At 52.4% G+C, this 25,732-nt stretch overlaps 1 protein-coding gene across 1 annotated transcript in view; it reads left to right on the plus strand.

Moving 5' to 3' along the window:
* Window positions 1–19,841: 19,841 nt before the first annotated feature.
* LOC118989399 (contactin-4) overlaps window positions 19,842–25,732 on the plus strand; it is a 398,190-nt gene continuing 392,299 nt past the window's right edge. The window contains exon 1 of the mRNA XM_037049533.1: window positions 19,842–19,921. The gene's annotated coding sequence lies outside the window, so the exon portion shown is untranslated. The remainder of the gene's footprint in view (window positions 19,922–25,732) is intronic.

A 25,732-nucleotide genomic window follows, 5' to 3' on the forward strand; every position in this document is an offset into this window, starting at 1 on the left:
GGCAGGGTCCTGGGCTCCCATCGCTCCACAGCTTCTCAGGGCACAGCCGGGTCATAAATCTGCAGTCTTATTAAAAGGTAGCAGCTTTATTGGGGTATAATTCACCTACCGTTCAATGTACCTGTTAATGTGGGCAACTTAATGGGTTTTAGTATATTCACTGTGAATGATAATTATATTGATTCATCACCACAGTCAATTTTGGAATATTTTCGTTGCTACCCCTAAAACCCTGGCGGGCGCCAGCACGCACGCTCTCTTCCCCGACTCGCTGTCCCCCAGCCCTGGCCACCACTGACCTGCTTCCTGTCTCTCTGCATCTGGAATCAGAAAGTGTGTGGACTTCACGATCACTTTCTTTCCATCGGTGCAATATTTCCAAGGTTCATCCATGTCATGGGCCATGTCAACAATTTTTACTGCGGGACTATTCTGTTGCGTGGATACATGCATGATTGTACCATGTACTAGGTGCAGGATGTGAACGCACACTCTCCACGGCCTCCCTCCCTTCCCTGCGCCTGCGTCCTGACCACGGGAGGCAGGCGCAGTGCACCTGGCAGTTGGGAGGGCCCAGCTGGCTCGTTCAGCGCTAGCTCCGAGGGCCGCTCTCAGCCGAAATGTCTGCGTCCCAGAGGCACCCCAGATTTGGCCTGGCTGTGGCCCCTGGGTCGTGGACTTGGCACACAAGCCTGAGGGGGGCACTGGACATCCCCTCGGTCAGCCCTCGGCTTCCATTCACACTCCCCGAGCTGCAGTAAGAGAAGAAAAGTGTTTTCATCAAGTTCTCGGAGTAGCTTAGATCCTTGGACTGCTGTGTGACAAGTATATTTATTATAACAGTGAAGTATCACCTTTGGATTATTTCCTTTTTAAAAGCGTAACTAGATTAGGTCACCTTTAGTTGAGTGCTATGAAATTGTCTGTATATTTAGATTACTTGTTAATAGGAGAGATGCACAGCGATATCAGAAAAAAAATCAGTTGGTGACGTGACCGTTGGTCGCAGTGGAAGGGGCACTTGGGAGCCTCAATATCAGGTAGAAAATTTACCTTAGAAATTTTTAAATATATATATTTAAAATTTAGTTTTAGAGAGAGGAGGAGGGAGAGAGAGGGAGAGAAACATCAATGTGTGGTTACCTCTCCCATGGCCCTCAGCCCAGGCATGTGCCCTGACTGGGAATCGAACCAGCGACCCTTTGGTTTGTAGCCCGCGCTCAATCCACTGAGCCACACCAGCCAGGGCTACAAAATACATTGTTTTTAAATCCACATTTGTACATCTGTTAATTTCATCAGTCACCTCAAATTAAATGTGTTATTTTATGGCTTATGTAACAATGGTGTGCTTTGTTATTATGCTAGATGTTACAAGTTTTCCATTACTGTAGCGTATTATATATTTAAAGAAAAATTATAAGTATCCCATTGGAAGATGTTAATTGGGTTATTAATCTGCACTGTTTACATTCAGTGAAACCCGTTTAGAGCCGGACGCCCTTACTGCTTTTTTGAATTCCGCGTGCTCCTTGACACTGATTACGATTGAGGTGGAGCGAAGGACGGGGAGGGGTGGTCTCTCGCTCAGAAGCAAGGCACTCACCATCTTCTCGCTTGGATTCACAACGTAATTTATATGAAACACGGTTGGCCTCGGCGATTAGGAAGATGCTGAAGGCAAAGAGTCGGCTTTAGCACGTCGCGTGACCTGACCCAACCGAGAGAGTGTCTGTCGCACACGCTGCGTAGTCGCCGGAGTGGGTGAGCGGCCTGGGCCTTCGCGGTTCTAATCCGGGCTGTGCGGCTGGGTGCCACTGTGTTTCTTCCTGAGAGATGACCTGTCAAGACTGTCCATTTCAAAGATTTCAGAGATCCTATAAAAAGGAGAGGGGGCCGGTGGGAAATTTATGCAGTTACTTATTTATTCCTAGACAGCTTGCAGAATTGTGACTGGTGTCCTAAAAGATGAGGCAACTGATAAGAATGCTGTTTCCACTCCCTGTGCGCAGGGAGAGTCATTTGTGAGACCGTTTCCTAAGGGCCACCATGACCTTGACTCATGTTATGCTCGGAGCCATCAGATGGCTTCACGTTTTGTCACTTGCGAAGGAGCTGGTGGAATGGGACACGTGATCACGAAGAGCCAGAGCCATCGTGCTAGAAGTCTCTGCCTCTGCGAGGGGTGCTTGGCAGCCCAGTGTGGGGGTGCGCGTCGGGGACCCGCCCTGTTCGGAGAAAGGGGACGCACGCTTGACGGCCGAGATCAATGGCTTCTATCTGGGAGTGAACTGAAAGTTATTTCACAACAGATTTGCTTCGGGCAAGACTTCAAGAATGATTTTGCTTTTCTTTCCTTTTTCTTGGTTGGTCATGACTTCTTCATGTATGGATTTGCATAACTTTTGACATGAACTTGCTACTGGATTTCTGCCCTGGACGGGGGTCCAGGTTCGGCTTCCCTGCGCCCGTCTGCCAGTGCCTGCTTGGCAGGCTGAGTGTCTCTCCCGTCGCCTTGCTCTCTGTTTAGGCCAGTCCGCACATTATACTGACACTTCCACAAAAGTATTCCGTGACTGTCCTTCACCAGGAATGCAATCTTTTTACAGTGTATAGCCCAGTGGTCTTTAGAATACAGTCATCTCTCGCTATATGGAGGTTCACTTATTGTGACTTCAAAAAACCCGCGATGCAGTGAAGCTCCAACAAGTGAACCGTGATATAGTGAGGTTTGACTGTATATGTCACTGGTGAGTACCCACATAGAGTTTTATATGTTGTTAAAATAACATAGGTGTAAGAGTGTAGAAAGTGTTTACGAGCATATGAAGTGTTTATAAGAGTGTGGGAAAGGTTACTAAGAGAGTGGGTTTACAGGAGTGTGGGAAGGGTTCATAAAGCCTTACAATATGTATAAATAATAAAATAAATATAACGCCGCTACTTCGTGGATTTTCACCTGTTGCGGGGGTCTCTGGAACGTAGCCCCCACGATGGGTGAGGAATCACTGTACTCACAAGGTTATGCAGCCAGCACCACTGTCTAGTTCTGGATTAGTGTCCAAACAAGAGAAGCCTGGGTCCGTTGTTGGCCACTTAATGTTGGGCTCTCCCTTAGCCCCTGGAATCCACGAATCCACACTCCGTTCTGCGGACTTGCTGCTTCTGGACATTTTATGTAAATAGAAGAATAGACCGTGTACTGGTTTGTGCCTGGCTTTTTGTTTCGCGCCAAACTTCAGGGAACATCTCTGTCGTAGGGGGTGTGATTTATTCCTTTTTATATCCATCACATGGTGTGCAATGGTTTGCTTATTTGTGCGTCAGCTGGTGGACATCGGGGTTGTTTCTTTCTTTTTTTTTTTTTTTTACTATTTCGAGTAATGCTGTTTATGAGCATTCGTGTACGAGTTTTCGCATGGACATGTGTTTTTATTTCTCCTGACTCTATACCCGGGAGTGGAATGACAGGGTCATAAGGAAACTTGACGATGAGCTTCCTGGGGACGGTCAACGCAGCTGCTTTTCCAGCGCCTGCGCCGTTGCGTCCCCCGCCCACCACACACATGGGGGTTCTGGTCTCTTCCCATTCTGGCCAACGCTTGTGATCGCCTGCCTTTTCATAGTAGTCTAGTGGGTATGAAATAGCACGTCATTGTGCATTTTTAAAAGGTTTTGTTTTTATTGAATTATTGGGTAACATTAGTGAATAAACTCGTACAGGTTTCAGGTGTGCCGTTCTGATGTATCTTCTGTGTGTTCTGTGGTGTGTTCACCTCCCCGGGTCTAGTCTCCGTCCATGACCTTTCCTCAGTGTGGCTTTGAGTTGCGTTTCCCTAATCACTAGTGATTTAAGCAACTTTTCCTGTTCTTTTTGTTTATTTGTATTTGTTCTTTGGAGAAATGTCTGTTTGAATCCTTTGGTGCCTTTTGTTTAAGCTGTTTGTTTGGTTTTTGGTTTTTTTGATGGTTGGGTTGAAGGAGTTCTTGTTATATATACCCTGGATATAAAATTTGAAATCCTCTGACATGTTTTTTCAAGATTATTTTAGCTACTTAGAATATTTTGCATATTGATAAGAATGTTAAGACTTCTTATTAATTTCTGCAATGAAATCAGAAATTTGATAGGGATTTGCATGGAATCTGTAGATAAATTTGGGACTTTGCTGTCTTAATATTAAGCCTTCTAATTCATGAGCATGGGATGTCTCTCCATGTACTTAAATCTTTGATTTTTAATGGTATTTTGAAATTTTCTGTGTACAAATCTAGTACTTTTATTAAGTTTATTTCTAAAGACTTGATTTGATGTGGTTTTAAATGGAATTAATTGTTCATTGCTAGTGTGTAAAATACAACTGATTTTTATAATCAAAGGGCCAACTTTTTATTTCATTAATTTTCTCAATTGTTTGTTTTCCTTATTTGGTTTATTTTCTCTCAAATCTTTATAATTTCTTTCTTTCTGCTAACTGTAGCTTTAGTTTGTTCTTTTTTCCTGTATGTTAAGGTGGAAGGTTGGGTTGTTGATCTGAAATATTTCTTTTTCAATATAGGCACTTACAGCTATTAATTTCCCTCTAAGCACGGCTTTGGTTGCATCCTATAAGTTTTGGCCTAGTGTGTCATCATTTGTATTCATCTCAAAGAAAGTTCCTATTTGCCTTTTTTTAGGCTGCTTGTTTATACAACAAGTGATTTTTTTAAAATTTAACAACCTTTGCATATTTTATAGCCTATACTATATGTACAGCATGTGGACATTTCACTGTCTAACTTAGAAAACGTGTCTATTTGTATTTTCAAAGACTATATTCTGTAGTTATGGAGTGCAGTGTTTAATAGATGTTTGTTGTTCTAATTTGTTTATAATGTTAGAATGTTCTACTTCATTCATTGTTGATCTTTTAGTATTTTTCCACATTTGAAAGAGGGGTGTTGGAGTCTCCTGCTTTTATAGTTGAATTATCTTTTCCTCCTTTCAATTTGGTCAGTTTTCCTTTGTGAATTTTGGGACTCTATTGTTAATTGCATGTGTTTGCATTTACTAAATTTTCCTTATGGACAGCCTAGTTTTTCATTATAAAGTTTCCTTGTCTGTTTCTAGTGACATTTTTAGCTTGAAATATTCAGGTCTGACATCAGTAATGCCAGTCCAGCTCTCTTTGGTTACCTTTGCGTGGTTTATATTTTTCCGTTTCTTGAATTTTAACTTATATGTACCTTGGAATGGAAACATAGTTTTTAATCTGCAGATCTCTGCCTTTTATTTGAATGGTGTAATCTATTTACATTCAATACTATTGTTGATAAGGTATGGCTCATATCTGCCTTTTAATTATTTGTTTTTTATGTGAATTGTGCCTCTTTTGTTTGTGATCTTCTTGTTTCTCCATTTCCTTTGACGTCACTGCAGTCCAGGCCTTAAGTGGCGGGGACTCGACAGAACCCCTGGTTTAAGTAAATGTGGTCAACACAGAATGGAGTTTTAGGGATTCCAGGTCTTTAATATACAAAACAAAACTGGAATTGCAGGGGTTTTTGTTCTTTCTCAAATTTTTTAATTGTGGAAACTAATGCAGGTTTTTAAAATATTCTTGTGGACCAAATAAGCTATATCTGTTGGGGGGATGGAGCTAAAGGGGACCCACTTGACGTCTCTGTTTCCTGCGTTTGTAGGGTCTCAGGACCAACTCTGGTCTGGCAGGCTTGTGTTTATGTTGTCTTCCCCACTTGCCTAAGTCCTGCCTACCTTTAAAATGGGATGAAACTGCAATAGTAAAAGCTTACTTGCTAAACACTTCATAGTGCTCTTGTCACTATCTCTTTTCACCTTAACTTTTATTTCGGGTGTCAGGTGGAATGTGTGACTCTTGTCAGATGACAATTAAATACTCCAAGAGCTTCTCGGCGTTTGAGCACCCGAAGCCAAAGGAGCCAAATGCTTGGATGGGAAACACACTCTCTGGAGGGCAAGTTTGGTGCAGGGGGGCGGTGTGGGAGCAGTGAGAGGCTGGCCTCTGCCTGGCCCTAGCTAATGTGCGGGGTGCTCTTCCGGTTTCCCACTCGCATGGATTTGCGTTTTCACCCTCCTCGCAAAGCGAAAAGTTCTTCCTTGGCGACTGTGAGGTCCCCAGTCAGGTCAGGGTCACCTGACTGAGGCTGATACTGGGATGCCGTGGGATCCACCCAAGACGTATATTGCCATCATCAGTGCAGTATGTCCGAGGGTGAACAGCGCAGGCTGCCTGTCATTCACTGTCCTAAAAGGAATGTCCCCTGTGACTTCCACAGTTCCCAGAGAGGCACGTTTACCACGTCGGGGCGGCAGTCCCACTTTCCCTCCCCAGCACACTCGGCTTCATCCTACACGGCCCTTCTTTTCAGTTTTCCTGTCCTCAGCTGTGGCTAACATCTGACCTGAGCCGTCCACCCTGCTCACTCCCTCTAACCATGGCCTCTGTTGCAGGGGCCTCTTCGTCCGTCACCTGCGTGACCTTGGGTGTTCTACCTGAACTCACCACAAGTGTCTGTGTACAGGAGAGTCTTGTCGTCCTTCACATAGGACCTGCTCTTTCTCTGCTCCCACCTGGCTTCTATCGCCCTGTAGATGTAAAGGATGGAGATTGAAATGCTAGAAATGTTCTCGCTGCAAGTGCCCGAGCGCGCAAATCCGGTTAGCGCTCCCCGGTGGCAGCAATTCCGCCGGCCTCTCAAAGCCGTAGATGTGTTTTGAAATTTCCACATTTGATTTATAAACAAAAAGTCTCCCTTGACTTCGTCCTCCTGTTTTTCACACTTGTTTTTCTTCCTAAAGAATGAAAAATAGCGGCTGAGGAATGTAGCCTAGAATGAAACTAGCACAGGCAGGGAAGCAGGCTGAGTAAAATCACAAGCACTCTCCCCCCTTAATGTCTCGCTGGATCTGACCCAACTCAATGGCTCCCCAGCTGAAGGCTGGTCCCCACCCTGGGTGGCACCTGCCCTGCCTCCCAGCAGCCCCGGGAGCGGCGCAGGGTGTCCGCAAAGCCTACTTGTCAAGGGGTTGTTTTCCCCCTGATTTGAAATTCTCCTGCCTCTGTCTTTCTGTCAGCCATAGAATAGTATTTTGATTTGCAATTTCATATTGATTTTCACTTACTTTATTTTAATTTTCTTGGAGCCATCGAAGGGGTGTATCAGGCAGAAATATACTTCACAAGAAAGCAGGGGGCCTTTCACTGGCACTGGGCCTGGGGGGGTTCTCTTTCTACTGACGCTTTTAATGGTGCTTTGCTCTGCCGGCCCGGGCTGTGTCAGCGGACAGCGTTCCCCGAAGGGATCTTAACCGGGCGATCAGGGGGACGCCTGTGCGGGCAGGTGGCTGACGCCCTCCCAGTCCTCCGGCGGGACGGCCTTGCGTGGGCTCTCGGGGGCTCCCACGTGCTGAGGGCAGGAAGCGGGCTGGTGTCCGCTGCTGCTCTTAGGAAGGGCTTATACAGGCTCACAATGCTCCGGAACACTGCCTGGTCAGGTAGTTACTGACTTAAGTACTTGTGTGAAAAGCAGTTGAACCAATGGGTTTTCCAAGTGACACATTTCCTTCTTAAAACACACGGCCCTTCATTTAAAGGGAACAGAGGTTCTCCGGTAAAATCCTTCAGTACCTTTTTCAGGCATGGAGTCTAGAAGATTCTTAATGAAAGATGTGTATCTGGTATGCCGTCTTTACTGAATAAGTATTGAATCGATAAAGACAACTAACTTTAAAATGGAGGGTTTGTATGATGTGGGAAAACTATTATTTTTAAGCTAAAGGTAAACGTCAACGATGAGTTTTGTGCAGTATTTTCGGTTCTGTCCTCTTCTGAGTCCATGGCAGGGTTGTCATTTCCCCAGAAAGTGAGGCCAAGGGAACAGCTGTGGTCGGTGGCGGGGGAAGGGTTGAGAATGACCACTGGTTCCCCGGGTCCCCTCCCGCTGCTGCGGGGGTCTCAGAAGTGTCCCTGAAACTCCGATTCCCCCGTTGGAGCAGTTACGTGGGGAGCACTGCCAACCGGGCAGCCACAGAGCGTGGATGAAGAGGGTCTGCCTTAGGGCCCTGGTCTACATGTTAGTACTGGACGGGATCCTTGCTCGTCTGGAAGCTGCAGAGCCCAGAGTCCTCAGCCCGTGTGTCAGGGCGATCTGCAGGAAACTCCACGTGCCAGTCAGCCAGGAGGACCCCCGTCCTGGGGGAGCCTGACATTCGTGTGGCGTGGCCCTCGTGGTCCTCCTCGTGAGCGCCGAGGACACCCCGGGGATCTGGTCCCTTCAATAACAAAAATCGCGCTTTCTGGAATATATATGCTTTGTAGTACAAAACACCTGGTCAGTGCAAAGAACATACTTTTTGAAAAATACATGATTTTTTCTTGATGTTGGAGAAACTGTGTTGTCGGAGGAGTTGACCTCAGCCGGGTGCTTTAGGCTGTCCTGGATCTTCGATGGGTTGTATTTGCCTGTTTCCTTGTACGTGTGTGAGTGTCTTATATTCACTGAGATAAGGAGAACTGAAGCTAAATGCTGGAGCCGTACACTGTTAAGCGCATAATGAAACATGTAAATAAACTAATGTTCAACCTGAGAAGTTAGAAAAGGTAAGCCAAATCTGTGAGTCATGAAATAATGAAAAAATTCATAAGTGATACAAAACCAGAAAATAGGCCAGTCTAAGAGCTATGACCAGAAAACAAGACGTTACTAACTGCTCACAGGTCTCAGGCAGAAAAACGAGGAAATCACGCTCACCGAGTGAGTCATTATAATTGTGTTATAGATCGTAGTCAGCAATTTTAAGGGGTTCTGTCAATAAAGAAGAGATTAAAGATGTGAGAGAAATGAGTGATTTTTTGAGGAATACAAATTAAATAAGTTCACCAAAAAATGAAACAATTGATCACACAGTAGTTACCCCATTGGGGTGACACCGGGCTGCCCTTTCAATGGACCGACCACTTCAAATTGATATGAAATGTGTAAAATCCATGTAAGGAAGTTGTCCAGAACACAGAAATAGAGGGGAAATGGTAAGTGTCCTTCACGAAGAAGCATCACCTGAGAACCCCTGGCCAGAGTCTGGCCAACACCAGCGCTGGCAGTGACTCTGAACCTGGTGAACTTGGACCCTGCACAGTGCCGCTGACGGGAGCCTTTCCAAGGGGGGTGCTGCGCCCAACGGGTTCTCCCTGGTTTCGGTGCTTGGGTTCATCTCCCTCTCAGCACCCACATCCCGTGTCCCCGCTGTGCGACACCCAAGGACTGTGTGTCCCAGGTGGATACCCCTTCTTGCTGTTTACCTTCACAGTGCAGCGTTATCGGTCCAGTGAAGGTCAATGGCAGGTTAACTTCATACCAGACAGCGGTCAGTATTCCACTGTGATCTGCCATGTTAATAAGCACGACCGCGGTAAGTTTCTGGTGTCATGTTTGGCTGCCATAAATGGCCCTGAAGCCAAAATCAGTGTGAACTCGGGACCCTGCGCACTGCCGGTTGCCGAAATTGTTAACCCCGGGGCCGAGTAAGAAGACACGCTGCGGTCTGCGCTGGCTCGATCGTTTCTTTGAGGTTACTGTCGGTCTGTCCCCCAAAGCAAGTAGCACGGGCTCTGCGGGCGTTCGCCTGCTCCGAAGGGAGCGGCAGTTACAATTCAGGGTAACGGCCGCAGCCACGGCGAAGCTCTGCAGCTGTGCTGTCGTTCCTGCCGTGCTTTCCTTTCAGCAAGAACGGCCAACGCCAGAATCTCAGGGGAGAGGGGTGGAGGCATCTTGGGCTGCTGAGCGCTCAGAATGGGAAATACCGGATGATTCGAGCCGTTCTGAGAAACGCAGACTCAGCCGCCCCCTTACAGCTCCTAGGGGACACGTTTCCATGGGCAAGGCACGTTCATTCTTACCTCCCTCGTAAACGTGTCTGTGTGAGGTGTCGCCCCAGCTGTGAAATGTGGCTTGGAGCAGCCCCGGGTGGCGTAGCCAAAAACAGCCTGGTGCATCGGGGTTCCAGGTTCAGCCCCCGTGGGTAAGCTGTGTGGCCCTGGGGGAGGAGTTAGGGAGAATGGCCTCTCCTTAGGTGTGTCTCCAGGGGACTGTCGTGTGACTTCAGTGGGACAGTCTGGCCGGGGAGCCGAGACTTAGCAGAGTCTAAAACTGGGGGTCCTGCGGTGGTTTAAATGGCAAGTGCTGTCACGGAGGTTTTCTGGAATGTCACTCTTTCCCGTGTAGTCACTGTCATTTTAACCACCTGTGTGTTCCAGGACCCTTACTGCAGTCTTTACTCACATCGGCTTTAAACTTACCCCTCTCCGTACGTAGCCTGTGGCAGCTAGATTGCCTCTGAAGTCCGAGTTCCATCCAGGCCACTCTCTTGGGTGTCCATTTGTGAATCGACAGGTCGACATGGCTGAGAAGGACATCTGTGGTCAGTAATCCTCGAAGAGTCGTGCACATCCAGCTGTGCTGTCATCTGTCCAGTCGTGTTATGACAGAGAAGTGTCTCGTCATCGGCAGCAACACGACTGACCTTCATTTTCACTTACGTGAAGACAGGGGGAGCTGCTTTGAAGTAGAGTAATATTTGTTTATTCAAAGCCCGCGTCCATGGTCTGTGACAGGGACCAGGTCCTTGGGGACACCTCAGAGAAGAAAGCGTAGGGCAGCGCTGGTGCGCGCTTGTTTGACACGCTTGATAAAACGAGTTTAATGCCCTACGTGACAGTGCTCACGTCCGTACGATGATCTCTACCTGTGCTCCGAGGTCGCACAGTGTCGTGGGATGAAGTGGCCGTTGGATTGCTTTGTTCTGCCGCACGTCACAGCCGTCGGGCCGCGCTCTCAAGTGAGGAGTATTGAGTCCAAGTTCAGACTGAAGGCAGGGACCAACACTCGGACGCCAGTCAGAGCAGCGTGGTCCCCAACAGCCACGAGCGACCCAAGTGTTCACCAGCAGGTGACGCCACCAGGGAAGTGAAGGACATGGGTACACGTGCTGAAATCTTAGCCTCAAAAGGGCGTGAAATTCTGATATGCGCGGCAACGTGGGGGAAAACACTGGTCGAAGGAAGGCAGGCAGCAAGGGACACACGCTGACAGACAGTTTTATCTCTGTGACGCACCTGGAGGTGTCCGGTTCCCGGCAGCAGGACGCAGAGGTTCCCGCGGCGGCGGGTCACTGAGCGAGGGGGGTGGGGTGTCTGGGGGGCTGCGGCAGCGGCGGCGATGGCTCTGTGGACGGGCGGCAGCTCTCCGTGCACTTCACGCCGCTGGTCATTTGAAAATAGGTAAATGCTACATTGTAGAAGCCCGTTTACCATGGTAAAATATGTTAACTATATGAAGACTTCTTTTAGGAACCAAAATGACATCCTAAAATACTGAAAACCTAACTGGGACGCACTGCCAGCCCCAGGGTGTCTTTCCTTTACTGAGTGACTAGCTGGGTTTCTGTGACGTCGCCACTGGATCAGAGCTTTGACGGGGAGACCGAGTGTGAGGTCTCAGGGGAGTGGCTTTCAGACGGACCGAGGTCCTTGTCCCGCGCGCCGTCCTCCATCTCTGGCTGTTGCCCCTTGGGCTGGAAACCTCCAGGGCAGCACCCGAGCCTAAGCCCCGTGAGCAGAGGGATGTCGCGTGCCGCAGCCACGTCGCCTGGGAGTGGCCGCTCTGGAGCGATGTGGACACCGGCAGTCACACCCCCGCAGGGCCAGCACAGATGTGCGGCTTCCTAGACATGCGTCACCAAGGCAGTGCTGGTGGCAGGACGGGGTCCCCTGCAGGCGTGCACACCGTGGGGACAGAACAGGCCCCGTCCTGTCTCTGGAGCCCAGGCCGTCAGTGGTGAAGGGGGAGAAGGCAGACAGGACAAGGGAGGGGCAAGGAAACCAGAACTGGGTCATCCCCTCTGCGCCGGGGTCTGCGGATGCCCACCCGGTCGCTCCAGTGGGCAGACTCTTTCCTGTCTCTCGCATGCTTGTGTGCGTGTGCTCGCCCACATGGGCTGCTGCGGGGCTCGCCTCGGATTAAGTCACATTCCAGGAGCAGAGCAAGACCGGTGTGGGCAGCTCCAGGAATGGTCCTGCTTCCTGTTGGGCTCTCTGACCCCGCCTGGCCGTGGCGAGTCAAGAAGTGCACCGGTGGTCCAGGCCGGGCTGGCCTGAAGCGCACACACTTCTCCAACCAAGGTCAGCTCCTTAAGGTGCACTTGGCCGGTCCCCAGTGCTGTGGACATTTGGTCTGAATGATCTTTGTTGGGGGGGCCTGTCCTGTTAAATCTGGGCTGTTTGGCAGTGTCTCTTCCCCCCAGGTCACAGTGGAGTGGCGGCCACTGTGTTGGATCCGTCCCGCATGCCAGACCCAGGCCCTGGGCGGGGACGGCATGCTGCCCACGGGTGAGAATGCAGACCTGAAGGCTGCAGGAGCCCCGTGCCCACGGCAGTGTGGCGGCAGCCGGCTCTAAACGCACATCTCTCCCACCTGAGCCTGCCCCCGCCCCCTGCCCTGTCCCCCGCCCTGTCCCCTTCCCTGTCCCCAAGCCTTCTTGGACCTGGATATTACAGGGCAGCTCCCTACCTGCAAAGACACAGGACACTGGGGTAATTTCTCAAGCTGTGTTTGAAGGCAGCACTGCCTGACTAAAGTACAGTTCCGCCCGAGCTGATTTACAGTGAACCAGGGAAATTTCTAGTTGCCGTGAGTCATCCAGTCCCGGGAGTGTGTGTGATGTGTGTGTGTGTGTGTGCGCGCACGTGCGTGCGCTCCTGTGCACGTGCAAAGGGTGTAGTGTCTTTTCTGGAGGGCCACAGACATTGCCCGCCCAGCCGGAGACGTGTGCATACTTCCCAGACTTGTGCATGGATCTCCAAATGGATAGCTGTTTACTTCGCAAGCAGACAGGAAATCAATCCTGGAAGTTATTGTGTGTGGAGCTCAATTCAGCCCATTGTAAAATACTATTTCCTTCACCCGAATTATGCTGCTTAGTTGCTGTTCCATTCTTCATGGCAATAGCAAGAGGCTCCTTGCTGTTGTAGACATGCACCGGCCTTTGTGGGGTGTCCCGGCGTCCAGCTGCCGTGGTCCAGCTGCACCTGCGGAAGGAGACCAAGGCGTGGAGCTGACCTCTGGTGTCGGGCGTGCGCCCCCAAGTCGCTGCGTGAGTGCCAGTTCTGACTTCACGCGAGCCCTGTGGCAGGGCTCTCCCTGGCCCAGGATTGACCGTGGGCGTGGAGTAGGACTCACATTCCCGAGGGTCACGGGGGAGACTGGCGCCCCTTCCCGGGCAAGGAAACGGATGTTCCCAGGGCACAGCCGGGGCTGTGGGGCGCCCACCCCCCACTCTGCATTTTTGGATCTCATCACTCACGCAGAATGTCCTTCTCCTTGACCAGCCTCCCCGCATCCTGGGACTTGCCCACCAGCGCTGCTGTGGCCTGTTTAACATCGTCTGTGAATCAAGGGGACTTGTTAACTAATTGCAGACGCGAAGAACATTTATATCAATAACATACGTAGAAGAGCAGTCGCCGTACATGAAAACAAATGTAAAATAAACACACAAATACTTACAGAAGCATAAAGTAAAACCCATAGATTTAAATTAAAATGTTGGGAAACTAATACTGAAACTGTACCACCAGGAGGCCCACGGCCACCATGGAAAGCTCGGACCCCTACGACCCCTGCTTTTCAGGGTCGAAATTTCAGTGTCACCCCAGTTTCCGTGACAGCCAAGCCATTTGTGGTTCCGGGCAGCGTTTCAGTAGAGGGACAGAATGAGCCCCACGGGCCCCGGACCCCTTATGTCACCCCACGCACGCCCTTGAGTCCTGGGTGTTGGGTGAGGACTCGGAGGCGCACCAGCTGTGGGGAGTGGTGACGCCGCTTCTCCACCAGCGTTGTCTCTGACAAGCGCGGGCTGTACCAGTCCAGGGCGCCGGCGGACCTCGCGTTCTGTTCCGTGTTTCCGGGAACCCTGGAGGGGCTTTCCGCTCCCCCATTCCACAGATTAGAAAATGGGGATCCTGAGAAGAGTGACCTTGGTCCGTTTTGTGGGCTAGGGAGACTGGGAAACAGCGCGCCGTTCCGTGTGGTTTCGGGCCGGCGGAGTTTCTCGGGGATCTAAATTCTCAAGGAAGGCTCTCGCCTGGTGTGTAAGACTCAGGCCAGTTCCCAGCTCCCATTCTCCCAAATCTATCTCCATGCCCGCTGTCGCCTGCTGTGATGTCACTGGGGGCTTGTCCCGGGACCCCGTGGAGGCGGGTCTCTTCTGTGAACTGTCCCCGTGACGACAGCTGACATGTCTGACCTCACAGACGACAACAAGTGTCAAGAGCCATCAGTCCCCTCCCCGTCCCCAGTCGGCTCGCGGGCCTGCAGACTCTCGCGCTTCCCCCAGCCCGTGCATCTTGCAGTCAGGAGCCCAGAGTCAGTCTCGGAAGACGGCCACCATGCCTGGGTCACCTGGCCTGGGAGCCTCTGACACTGTGTGCCCGTCGCCCCGGCAGAGCCCCTCTCCCGGCCGGCACTGTCAGCTTTGTGTTGCAGTCGAATAAGCAGCACATTTATCCACAGCCACGACCTCCTTCCCACTTTGTGGAAACCGCGGGAACCCTGCTCTTGGGGGGGAGGCCGGGTTGGAGCAGAGCCGCTCGCTGGGCCCAGGGAGAGGACTGCGTGTCTGTCCCTCTGACGCTGGTGACCGCTGTCTGCGTGGGTGTGGGTGCACACCACCTGAGCGGTCTCCGGGCTTGCTCTCCGTCACTCACCGTGACGATGAGGAAAGAAGCCGATGGCCATTGGTCTGCTGGTGGCTGGGGGGTGGGATGGCAGACACAGTCTGTGTTCCTTTGGGAAATGCACAGCACCGTCACGTGGGTGTGGTAGCCCCGGTGTTGACCCTGAAGTGTGTCAGGCAGAGCCACTGGGAGCCCCGGAAGTGAACACGGATAATCCAACGTCACCTGGCCCCCGGAAAATCGAGGGTGGGTTGGAACCGCCTGTGAAGGAGGTGAACACCCTGAGAGATACACGCCGGTTCAGAGAAGGAAAACGGCGTCGAGGACTCCGGTGAACGGACGGACGGATGTGAGGAGCGGCCCTGTCGGAAGATGGACCGTCACCCAACGGCCCCCTCTCCTCGCCCCCCTGCGCCGCCTGTTCCTGGTACAGGTAGCGTTCCCGGAAAACCAGCTGCGGACCACGTGCAGGAGATGGCAGAGACCGGGCCCCGAGGCGGCCCTGCCACCTGTGTCGTTAGGCGCACACTCGTCTGACCCCAGGGAGAGGGATGGAGATGGTGAGTGAGGAAAGCACCCCGTCCCCTCCTGGTTTCACCCCCGAGTCTGGGAACTGAGAGAGCTGGAGAGGCCGCACCTGGTGGTTGGAACGTTTCCATTGGAACTACGTCCAGGTTTTACCTGTCACTGGGAAGGGCGGCTCGGTCCTGGGTCAGTAACGAGCCCTCGGCTCAATTCTTGGTGGGGGGAAGGACCTGATTAGGACTAGACCAGGGAGGACTAGTTCTTGGGAATGAAACCCTTCCCTCGGACCCGGGCCCTGCCCCTGGCCACCTGTCCTTGGCTGGTTTCAGCCGAGGGGCCCTTCAGTCGTCCTGGGTGCCGGCTTCTTATGGTGTAGGACCGCCAGGCCCTGGCGTCAGCAGCTCCGGGGACCCAGTCTTCCTGAGCAGGGGGCAATTCATCCGTTTGCTCCTCTGTTGATTCATCCATTTCTCGTCTGTTCTCACACATGGGTTTTCAGGGTTTATGGTAAAAGCCGTAGCTGAAAATTCACCATAACTTAAAACTATGGCAATAGCAGGGAAATGAGATGGATGTAACATTGGACAACTTAATACATTTTCGGCGATTTTAAAAATAGCTCAGATCACGTGCAGACTACGAACGAGGCACTGCTCTGTGCAGAACAGTCTGCTCACGGAACGGCGCGAGGCGGGAGCAGGTGACGGCTGGTGGTGCGCGTCAGGAAGCTGGATGGGAGGAAGGTGGTGCTCGGAGGGCTCCCGTGCCGTCGGTCACCAAGGCGGCGGCGCCCCTGCCCTGCAGGTCGGCACGGAGTCGGAGGCAGTGGCCGGGAGGTGCTCTGCCTTCTCCCCGCCGTCAAGGCCTGGGTTGGGGCCTCACTCCCTGGCCCACCCATCTCGGTGCGTCTGCCACGGCGAGACGGGAGATCGGAACTCCACCCCTGTTCCCCGGGCAATAATGAGGCTGCCTGACTCTGTCTCCTCCGAGAAATGAATGAACAGCTCAGATGTGAAGTCGGGAACTTTGCAGTATCTGCGTGGGTGTCACAAGACGCGCGTCCTTTCAGGAGCCGTCGTGAGCAAGCCCTGTGGGGTGGAACTTTCCTTCGATGCCCGTCTTTCCCTTCGTCCTGGTCTGTGAGTCGGCTCCACTCGTTCACGCGTCACGCGGTTGAGGGGCGTGTGCCACAGCCACGTTGGACCCGGCTCCGCAGCTTCCCACGGAAGAGTGAGACGGGAGGGGGCAGGTGTGTCCCCACAGGGGAGGCCGTGGGCGGGTGTGGGGGCAGGTGGGCGGCGGTCCATGTCACGCTGGAAACAGGCCGAGAGTGACAGGAGCCCACGAGGCCTTGTGACCCTGAAATACCAGGGTTTTGTTCTAGGGATTATTTAAAAAGCAGTAAGTAGCCCTTCACTCCTTTATATCCACTTCAATGATTTTTCGCTTGTTTGTTTTGTGGAGAGGGGTTGGTGTCTTTGGACAGCAAACCCCATGAAATTAGGGGCCTTGTTCTGTTTCTTTTCCTAGTACGTTTCTCTGAGTAAATGAATAAATGCAAATACAGAAGCCGATGGTCTGTAACAGAAAAGGAACGGCTGACTCTGATCCATTTGTATGAGCCGGGAAAGTCTGTAGATGGAGTTTTCCCAGCAAGTAGACGGCCTGGGGGCGTGGTTCACATCTTTGAGGTGTTTCCCTGTTCCCTTGGGGGTGCTGCTGGCGCTGAGCGCAGGCTCATTCTGAGCCAGCCCCCATTTCATTGCAACAGGCAGACTTGACCACTGGCGCGTGGGGCGGGGGACGGCTGTGGAGGCCATCAGCCGGGCGAAATCGCAGCCATGTGGGAGCAGAAGAGGGGGTCAAGCCTGGCCCCCCACACCGGGTCTTGACACGAAAAGCCGGGAGACGGGGCTGCTTCCCACCCGTCTCCCCTCTTTTCAGCCCTTCATCTCAGACGGACAGCAGGCGCATGTGCGCTGAACCCTGGCTTTCTCAGGACGTCTCTGGCTCCCTTACTCCCTCCCCAGATCCACCTTTGCCAGGAACTCCGCCTTGACCTGCTGCCGGTCAGTCTGCGATGGAGAGGGTCCCCTTGGCCTCCGGGGTCAGGTGTTGGTGGGGGTGAAGGCGCTGTTGCCAGGGGACCAAGCCACCTCCTTTGTGGAGCCGTCCCCTGCAGGCGCTCGGGGGGGGGGGGGTGCACCTTCCTTAAGATGCAGAGACTGACTCCCGGGGGCCAGTCCCAGAGGGTCCTCACTCCCCAGTCCTCCCGTCCGCTCCTTCTCTTAGGAGTTCTTTGCTCCTGGGCAGTGCATCCCATCATTGTACTTACAACAACAGCGCATTGCGAAACACGGACGGGTGAAATTCGGGAGAGGCGTCAGGGATGGCGGGCGGACATTTGGTGGTCAGAGCTGTTTCAGGCGCCAGCTGCGCCTTCTGCGTGGACTTTCTTCTTTGAGTCGATTCGCGCTGTCTGAGAATTGCTCGCCAGAGCTCTGTGATGCGGGCGGCGGCGTGCCACGCGCCGAGGCGCAGACTGGGCGCCCTGAGTGCATCCTGTCGTTTAATCTTCAGTTGTTCTTCACGGCTGAGTGATGACGTCGTCCCTGCTTTATAGGTGACACTGGAGTGTGTGTTAATTAATGCATCGCTCAAGATTGCCTGGCTGGTAAATAATTGAAGCAGTATCTCATCCCAGGCTTCTGCCCCAAACCTCGTGCTTTTAAACAAGAGGGAGGTCATTATTATTTAATTAATAAAGTTGGAGTCTGAGTTTTCGTTTCAAGTGGGTGTCATTCCATTGGGTAAATATAACATTTGCTTTCGCTCTGTAAAGAACAGATGTGTGTGTGTGTGCGCCTGGATGTGCCGAGTGCCCAGTGACACTCGGGAGGCAACAGTGAAACCTTGACCGAGTTCTCTTTTTAGGGTTAGCGTCATTCAAACTGTTGCTCCTGGTGCGGAAGGTGGAATTGCAAACGGTGCCAAGAGCCGTAGACAGAGCTCGGCCTTCTTATCGGTACCCATCCTCCACAGGGGAAAACCAAAGTCAGGTTCAAGGTGTAAAATGAACTTTTACAGCCAGTTCACACATGTATAGCTGGTGACCGACCACATTAAAATAAAGCACACGATTTCTTGGTTACCTGGAATGTAGGACTTTACTTTATAGGTGTACGTCCTCACACGAGCCTTTGTGGCCCTTTATTTTTTGGGGGGGATAAGTGACAAAGAGATAAAAAGGAAACATTAGGTTTGCGAATATATTAGCAACCCAAAGAGCACGTGCTGGGTCCTCACCTTCTGGAAATTACTGACACGGAGCTGGAAGTTAAGGTTAGGCGTCCGCCACAGTGATGAATTACTCCTGCACCGCAGGGAGTCCGGAAACTTAAGTGATCGTGTGTTTATAGCTAATCAAGGAAATATAATGCTTCCGTCCCAATCAAGTGTGCTGTATTTAACTGTAGGTTAGACGAGACTGGTATAATTAAAGATATTTCTGAGTGGCCAAGCTGCATCTATAGTTGCATTAATATTGTCGATCATAAAAAGATGACAAGACTGTGATGTCACTCAAAGGTAAAGTTATAAACCGGGTTACAGACCTGGTTAGAGGATGCACACATATACAGAAACACAAAGTATGAATACACACGTTTATTCTCAGTGATGTTGTGTGTGTGTCTCCTTAGAGGGGAAAGCTATTGCTTGAGGGGAAAATGCTCTCAGGTGCAAAATGCTTTTGCGGTTAAAGTTTAACTTTGTAGACTTAGGAGGACGTACAACACCGTGTTTATGGGAATGGCTTACTGCTTTCTTTTGATTTCGTCACCCCTATTTTATATGCTCATACAAGGAACGACAACCACCGGATGCCTTCTCCTTCATTGCTCACCGTTTTGCTCTTTCGAAGCCCTGTGCAAAGGGCCTTCTTGGGACATCATCTCTTTTTCTGACTCAGCGCCACAGAGCACCCTCCGGGACCTCGCCACAACAGAGGCTGGAGCGTGACCTGTCTGTCGGTGGTGACCCAGCGGTGGGCGGGGCGGAGCTGGGAGACCCGGGAGCTTCTACCCACTGGAAGCCCCCACCACCACCCGCCTCCTAACTCAGTTTTAAATGGGGAGAGTTAAGCATCCCATACTGTCCATACAAGCCGGTTTGTGCTTGAAAATGTGTGTAATTGTGTGTTTTTGTTCTCATTCTAGGCGTCATTGACATGCGGTAGCCCCACAGCAGGGTCCCCAGAGCTGCCCAGCGGATGAGCCTCCCANTTCTTGGGACATCATCTCTTTTTCTGACTCAGCGCCACAGAGCACCCTCCGGGACCTCGCCACAACAGAGACTGGAGCGTGACCTGTCTGTCGGTGGTGACCCAGCGGTGGGCGGGGCGGAGCTGGGAGACCCGGGAGCTTCTACCCACTGGGAGCCCCCACCACCACCCGCCTCCTAACTCAGTTTTAAATGGGGAGAGTTAAGCATCCCATACTGTCCATACAAGCCGGTTTGTACTTGAAAATGTGTGTAATTGTGTGTTTTTGTTCTCATTCTAGGCGTCATTGACATGCGGTAGCCCCACAGCAGGGTCCCCAGAGCTGCCCAGCGGATGAGCCTCCCACCGGACCGGTCCCCTGCAGGTGCGTCCCCTTCGATTGGCTCCCTTCGTTTCTGTGGCAACGGTGAGGCCCTTTTGTTACAGACGGATACCATGAGGTCACTTTTGAAAATGTTTGCTGAGAGGTGTAAGTTCAAGAAGGCAGTGAAGTTGTATAAATTAAGACCGGAAACTGGGAAGCTGGGGCCTTTTCCCAGTCTCTCTAGAGGAGGGGCTGGCGGCAGGTTTTCTGTGGTTCTGACGCATCTGGCTCCTCACAACTTCCGAATCGGGCATCATGGAAAGAGTGTCGTGAATAGAGCAAGTGGTATTGCAGTTTTGCAGGGGATTTTATGGGAGAAGGTGTGTTTTTATCAGTCAAACCAGCACAGAGATGGCGCCCAGTAGGCCCTGCGAATGCCAGGTGTCCAGGTGGAGCCCTCAGGGGTCATCTCGCTAACTGTCTACTGCCTGGGCCACTGTTTGCCCTCACCAGAGACACGGATCTAAAGAAGGGATGCTGGCCGCTGTCCCTCTCCCAGGGCTGCCGTGACGAAGTGCCATAAAGTGGGGGTGGCTTCAAACAGTGCAGCCCCCCTCTCCCAGTCCCATGGGTTGGAGTCGCAGATGGCACACAGGCGGCCCGGCTCCCCCGGAGGCTGTGGGCCAGCGCCCTTGCTGCTTCCAGCTCCTGGTGGTCGCCCGCTGTTCTTGGGGTCCTGGGTTGGTCATTCCACCGCTTGGGTGTGACCTCATCTCCGCTTGATCACATCTGCAGAGACCTTGTTCTGAATGAGGACCCCGCTGTGGCTCTGGGAGTTAGGGTTCCTGGCCGTCTCTTCAGGGCACACAGTCCATCTGTAACAGCTGTGACCCCTTCGCAGCGGCGAGTGCGATGTCCAGGTCGGCCATGGTTAACGAGGCCTGCACGTAGAGGGCAGCGCACTGCCCGGGGTGTACCCTGGGAAGTGCTGGGGTGCTTCTCGGGCTGTGATGATTACCTGGTCATGGCCAGCTGACCTCCCGAGCAGGACAAAAGGACTCAGTCAGGACACGGATTGATGGTGTCCTGTAAATGTCTGCGGGTGATTTGGACTCTCATTGAAGATTATTTTTAACACCCTCGTATTTTTAAAAAAAATTAGAAAAACTATTTCATTTATTTCTTACATGGTTTTTTTGTGAGCCAAGATGGAGCAAGTTGTTTTTTTTTACCCATTAGTTATCACTCCGTAACACACCACCCCCCACTCAGAGGCTGAAAACAGCCACCCCTTACCCCCTCTCCCGACTGTGTTGTGCCCCCTGGTACAGGACCGAACCCGAGTCCTGATGGGCCGTGGGCATGCGCAGAGGTCAGCGCTTGGGTCAGCCCGCAGGGTCCCTGTCCCACGCACTCACCTGTCCTGCAAGAGCCAGGCCCCTCTCGCAGGGCTGGCGTCATTCCCGGGCGCTGGGCACATCCTCAGACTTGCTGTTAACCCCTATGCTCTCGTCCTCCGACTCACCCGCCTGCAGCTGTCCCCCAGGAGGCAGTAGGCACGGTCTTCCCCAGTGGGGTCAGGTCACCACAGCCACGGGGGCTCTTTCACTGTCCCGGTTTCCCTCAGAGCGGTCCCTAGCCGACTGACGTCGCTTTAGGCTGTTGTGAAGTGTCTGGCCCCCACTTTCCTCCGCCGTCATTTTTTCCTCATCCTCCCTCCAAAATAGGTTCTACCAGCCTGAATTTCTTTAAACTGTCTAACTATGGCATCTCTTCTGTTGGTCTTGCTCCCTCTATCAATACTCCTCTTCCTGGAATACGCGGAATACTCTGTGTCCTCTGCCACTTTCTTCCGTCTCGTTCAGGAACTCATTTCATCAGTAGTAGAAACTCACCTCCTCCAAGGAGCCGTCCGTGTTTTCTCCACTCTGATGTCAGCATGCCTGGGCCAGTATGATACGGGCACTGGGCTGTCCTTGCTTGCCGGAGACCTTGCTGTCTCACTGGCCTTCGTGAAACCAGTGGCCGAATATTCCACATCCCGGAATTCCTGGAACCCAGCAGTGGAGGGACACGCGTAGGCATGAGCCATGGACGAGGTGTGTGAAGGGTTTGATGTCATCTGTCCCACCTCAGTGCCCCTGTGTCCAGAAGTCCCAGCGGCTGGAGCTCTCCGGCAGGCAGGCGGAAGGGCGGGGCTCAGCTGCCTCCCCACCCCGACCCCTCGGCTAGCCCCGCGTGGGCAGGGCCGCGTCCCCTCCACCAAGGGTCGCAGACAGCGGGCAGCGTCCAGACAGCGTTACTTCGTCCACACGGTTGCTTTGGTTTAACTTCAGAAGAAAAAACGACGTTTGATTTGTTGGCTGCTCTTAAGGATTAGATGTTTCATATGACGGTGACTCCGGGTTGTCCTTTCAGCCCCAGGCCTGCACCCAGGGGCAGGGAGGCGGAGACCAGGCACCGCTGTCCTCAGTGAGCGTGTCATGGGCTCCGGGACCTGGGTGGAGAAGAGTGGGGAGTGACAGCTGAAGGGGAAGAAGGTGTTCTAGAACCAGACGGTGGGCCGGGCCTGCCGGGTGCTGTCCAGATGCCCAACCGGCATGGGGGCTACCTGTCCTTCGCCGCACAAGGACAGCTGGGCGGCTGGGACGTGCCGGCCTGGCCCGGCCTGGGACAGCCTGTCTCCGCAGAGCCGCAGACCGCAGGCCTGGGGTCTGAGCGGGCCCTTGCAGGGAGCCGTTCCCAGCACCTAGAGAAGTCGTCCGGGCTGCGTGTTCACAGCCCTGTGGTCATGTCCTTGCTCGCATAGTTGGGAAGATGAACTGACCTCGCTCACGTCCCCCCATCCGCGAAAGGGGGACAGACCGCAGCGCTGCGTGGGCTCACTGAGTGGACGTGGCTTCGTCAGGACCACGGCTGTGGTCCGACCCCCACACACAGAGCAAGTGAGATGGTTGTGTTCTTCTTTCTCTGGGTCACCACAAACAGCTTGCATCTTCTGTGAGGTGATATTAATCCGTTAAAGCAGATTAAGAAATGAAGTCCTGATGCATGTGGCAACCACTGTGAACCTTTAAAATATGATCATAAAAGACGTCAGACACGGGAGGCCACGTGTCTTACGGTTCCGTTTGTAGGGACTGTCCAGATCAGGCAAGGCTGCCGAGACGGAAGGTCCCCGCATGGTGTCCCCGGGCTCCGGGGCGGGGACAGTGCAAGTGACCCCTTCCTGGGGGGCAGAGGCTGTCTAGGATTCAGTAGCGGCAACGCGGCAGAGCCTTGGGAATGTACGGAAACCACAGAATAACTACAGAATCATGCGGCTGACAGGGCATTTCGTGATGTGTGAATTATATCTCAGTACAGCCATGTGCTGAGAAACGCACGTTTTAGGAAGACAAAACCTGTGCTGCCGACGTGGTGACTAGAGAATGTGACGAAATGAGCAGACGGCCTGGGCCGCCACTGCAGCCCGTCCCCAGTTCCCCTGGAAGTCCTGCCGCGCGCTCTGCGGCCAGAGGGCCCCGTCGGAGGGTTGACAGCAAGCGAGGACCGTGGTCCGGTACAAGGGGATGAGTGACGGGGCCACACAGTTCAGGCTCTCCGGCTGTCTCCGCCCCTGAGTCCTCCAACCGTGAAGGACGGGGGCTGGCAGCCACCCGGTCGGGTTATCATCGGACTTGGGAAGAACAAACGTCAGGCGCTTCACCGCGGCGCCAGGTGCCGAACAGGCCTCCGAGGTGGATCCTTTTAAAATTGGTGTTGTTGAGCTGGCAAACATTAGGCTGTAGCGTTCGTGGTTGGCGGCTTAACTGTCCCAGGGTTAGCTTTCCTTGTGCTGGCACTTTGCCCCGAAAGGAAAGCAGGGCTAGAATTTCTGCGTGCACGCGATGAATGGAATCGGCCCGCGGGACTTCTGATGTGGCAGGAAAACAGTGTTTACCAGGGAAGCGCGGGTTTTTCTCTGCCGCACCTGCGGGCAGAGCCTCCCGGCGGAGGCTGCCTCCCGTGCGCAGGGCAGCCTGGCTCCCCTGCACGAGGGCGACTTCCGAGGGGAGGACACCTCCCGTATTTGGCCCAAATGTGCAGGCTGCCCTGCGGCCAGTGAGGACGTGAGCCGCTGCCGGAGGAGGCCCACTTCCACTGCCCATCATTTTGATTATGTGTGACTTTTGTTAGAATAGAGTGGAGCGTGTGTTTAACCTTTGGCTTTGGCTTTGACAACACAGTGTGGAGATAGAGAAGATAATCGAGTGATTCGGCGGAGTGCATTCTCCTCGGTAGCATTAAGCAGACGTTTTTCATCGCAATTAGGAAGCAGCGGGACCCGCTCCCCGACCCCACAGCCGCACTGGGCTCCCCCTGTGGACGGGGCAGGGGCAGGCTGGGTGGAGGCCGGGCCTCTGTCCTGTCAGCACAGGTGTCTCACTATGCCCTGGCATCCGTGTTAGGGTCTGGTGACGCGGCTGGAGGTACCCTGAATTTCCCATTAGACATCCAATCTGGGGACACACTAAACAGGCCCAGGTGTTAGGGTGGGCGGGGATAAGAGGAAGCTCTGGCTGGACTTTGCCAAGACGGACATCCTCACAGTAACCTGAGTCCGAGGAGGAGACCACCAATGCCGTATCTCTGCTTTGTTCAGAGGGCACCATCCCCAGCTCCCACGGGGAGCCAACGAAAATAAAACCCCACGACATCCCCTGCTTGGGTGCATCTTCCCCGGCCTCACTCTGCAGACCGGGGAACTTTGCCCAGGTGCGCAAACCCCAATAAAGCTCTTTATTGCCTACTTTGTGGCTGATTGGCATTTCTTTCTCGGTGGAGCCTAAGAACACCTCTCACCAGGTATCAAAGTGCATGAGGTCCCACGAAGAAAAGGAAGAGAACTCGAGGGGGCGGAGCGCCAGCTGGTGTGCCGTGGGACCACTGGTCCGGTTCAGCAGAGCTGGCTGAACTTGATGACTTGAACTTGGGTCACTGAGGAATGATCCTTTTTGTTTCCTCTGGTGCCTCTTGACATCGTATTCACTTTGTATGACGTGAGTGTTGCCGTACCTGCTTTACGCAAAGGAGCTTTTCCCTGGGGTCTCTTCCCCACTTTGTCTCCCCCCCTTACACGCCGCAGCAGGCGTGCCTCCCGCCCGTGGCACCAGCTGTATTTCTCTGTCTGATGTATTTTTTCTCTTTCATCCAGGAAGTTGAATTGTTTGCGCTTATTTTGAATCCTGAAGTATCTGAACATTGGTTCTACCACTCACTTTGTGTCAGGGTCCGTGTCCTTCACATGTTGTGCTGGTTCTCTGTGTGCGTCTGTGCGTTTCGCGTCTTTCTGTGTCTCTGTGTGTCTCTTCTTTCCTGCCGTCTAATGGGCTGGCTTTCCTCACTCCGTTATTCCTTCCTATTGTTCCCTGTTCCTCACTCTTTCATTTTTAGCAGGTTGCCTTGAAATTTGAACTGACCAGGGCCCAGTTTAACCATGGGCTCCCATGAAACCTACAGACTCTTAGCTCTGATGGTACCATTCGAAGTTCAAAGTTATGGCTATATATATAATATTTTAGTTCCACTTTACTTTTCTTCCAATTAGTAATAAGTATTTTTATATTTAACATAGTCAAGGCTTAACAAATATAGAATTTCCTATAATTTCCAAATGTGTGGCTCATCATTACTTCTGCCATCATACTTCCTTTGAGTTCAAGTTCATCTTCCCCAGTAGAGCCGTATGTTCCCTTCATAGGTAACTGTCTAATATTTGCTTATTATGAAAGGACATTCCTTTACTATTATTTTTGTATAATGTTAAAGTAGATTTGGAATTCCTAGTTGGCAGTCTTTTCCCCCTCGGTCCTGTGGGGACAGTGCTAC

Source organism: Sturnira hondurensis, unplaced genomic scaffold, assembly GCF_014824575.4.
Source record: "Sturnira hondurensis isolate 20B ecotype Veracruz unplaced genomic scaffold, ASM1482457v3 Scaffold0006496, whole genome shotgun sequence".
In the NCBI taxonomy this organism is placed as follows: domain Eukaryota; kingdom Metazoa; phylum Chordata; class Mammalia; order Chiroptera; family Phyllostomidae; genus Sturnira; species Sturnira hondurensis.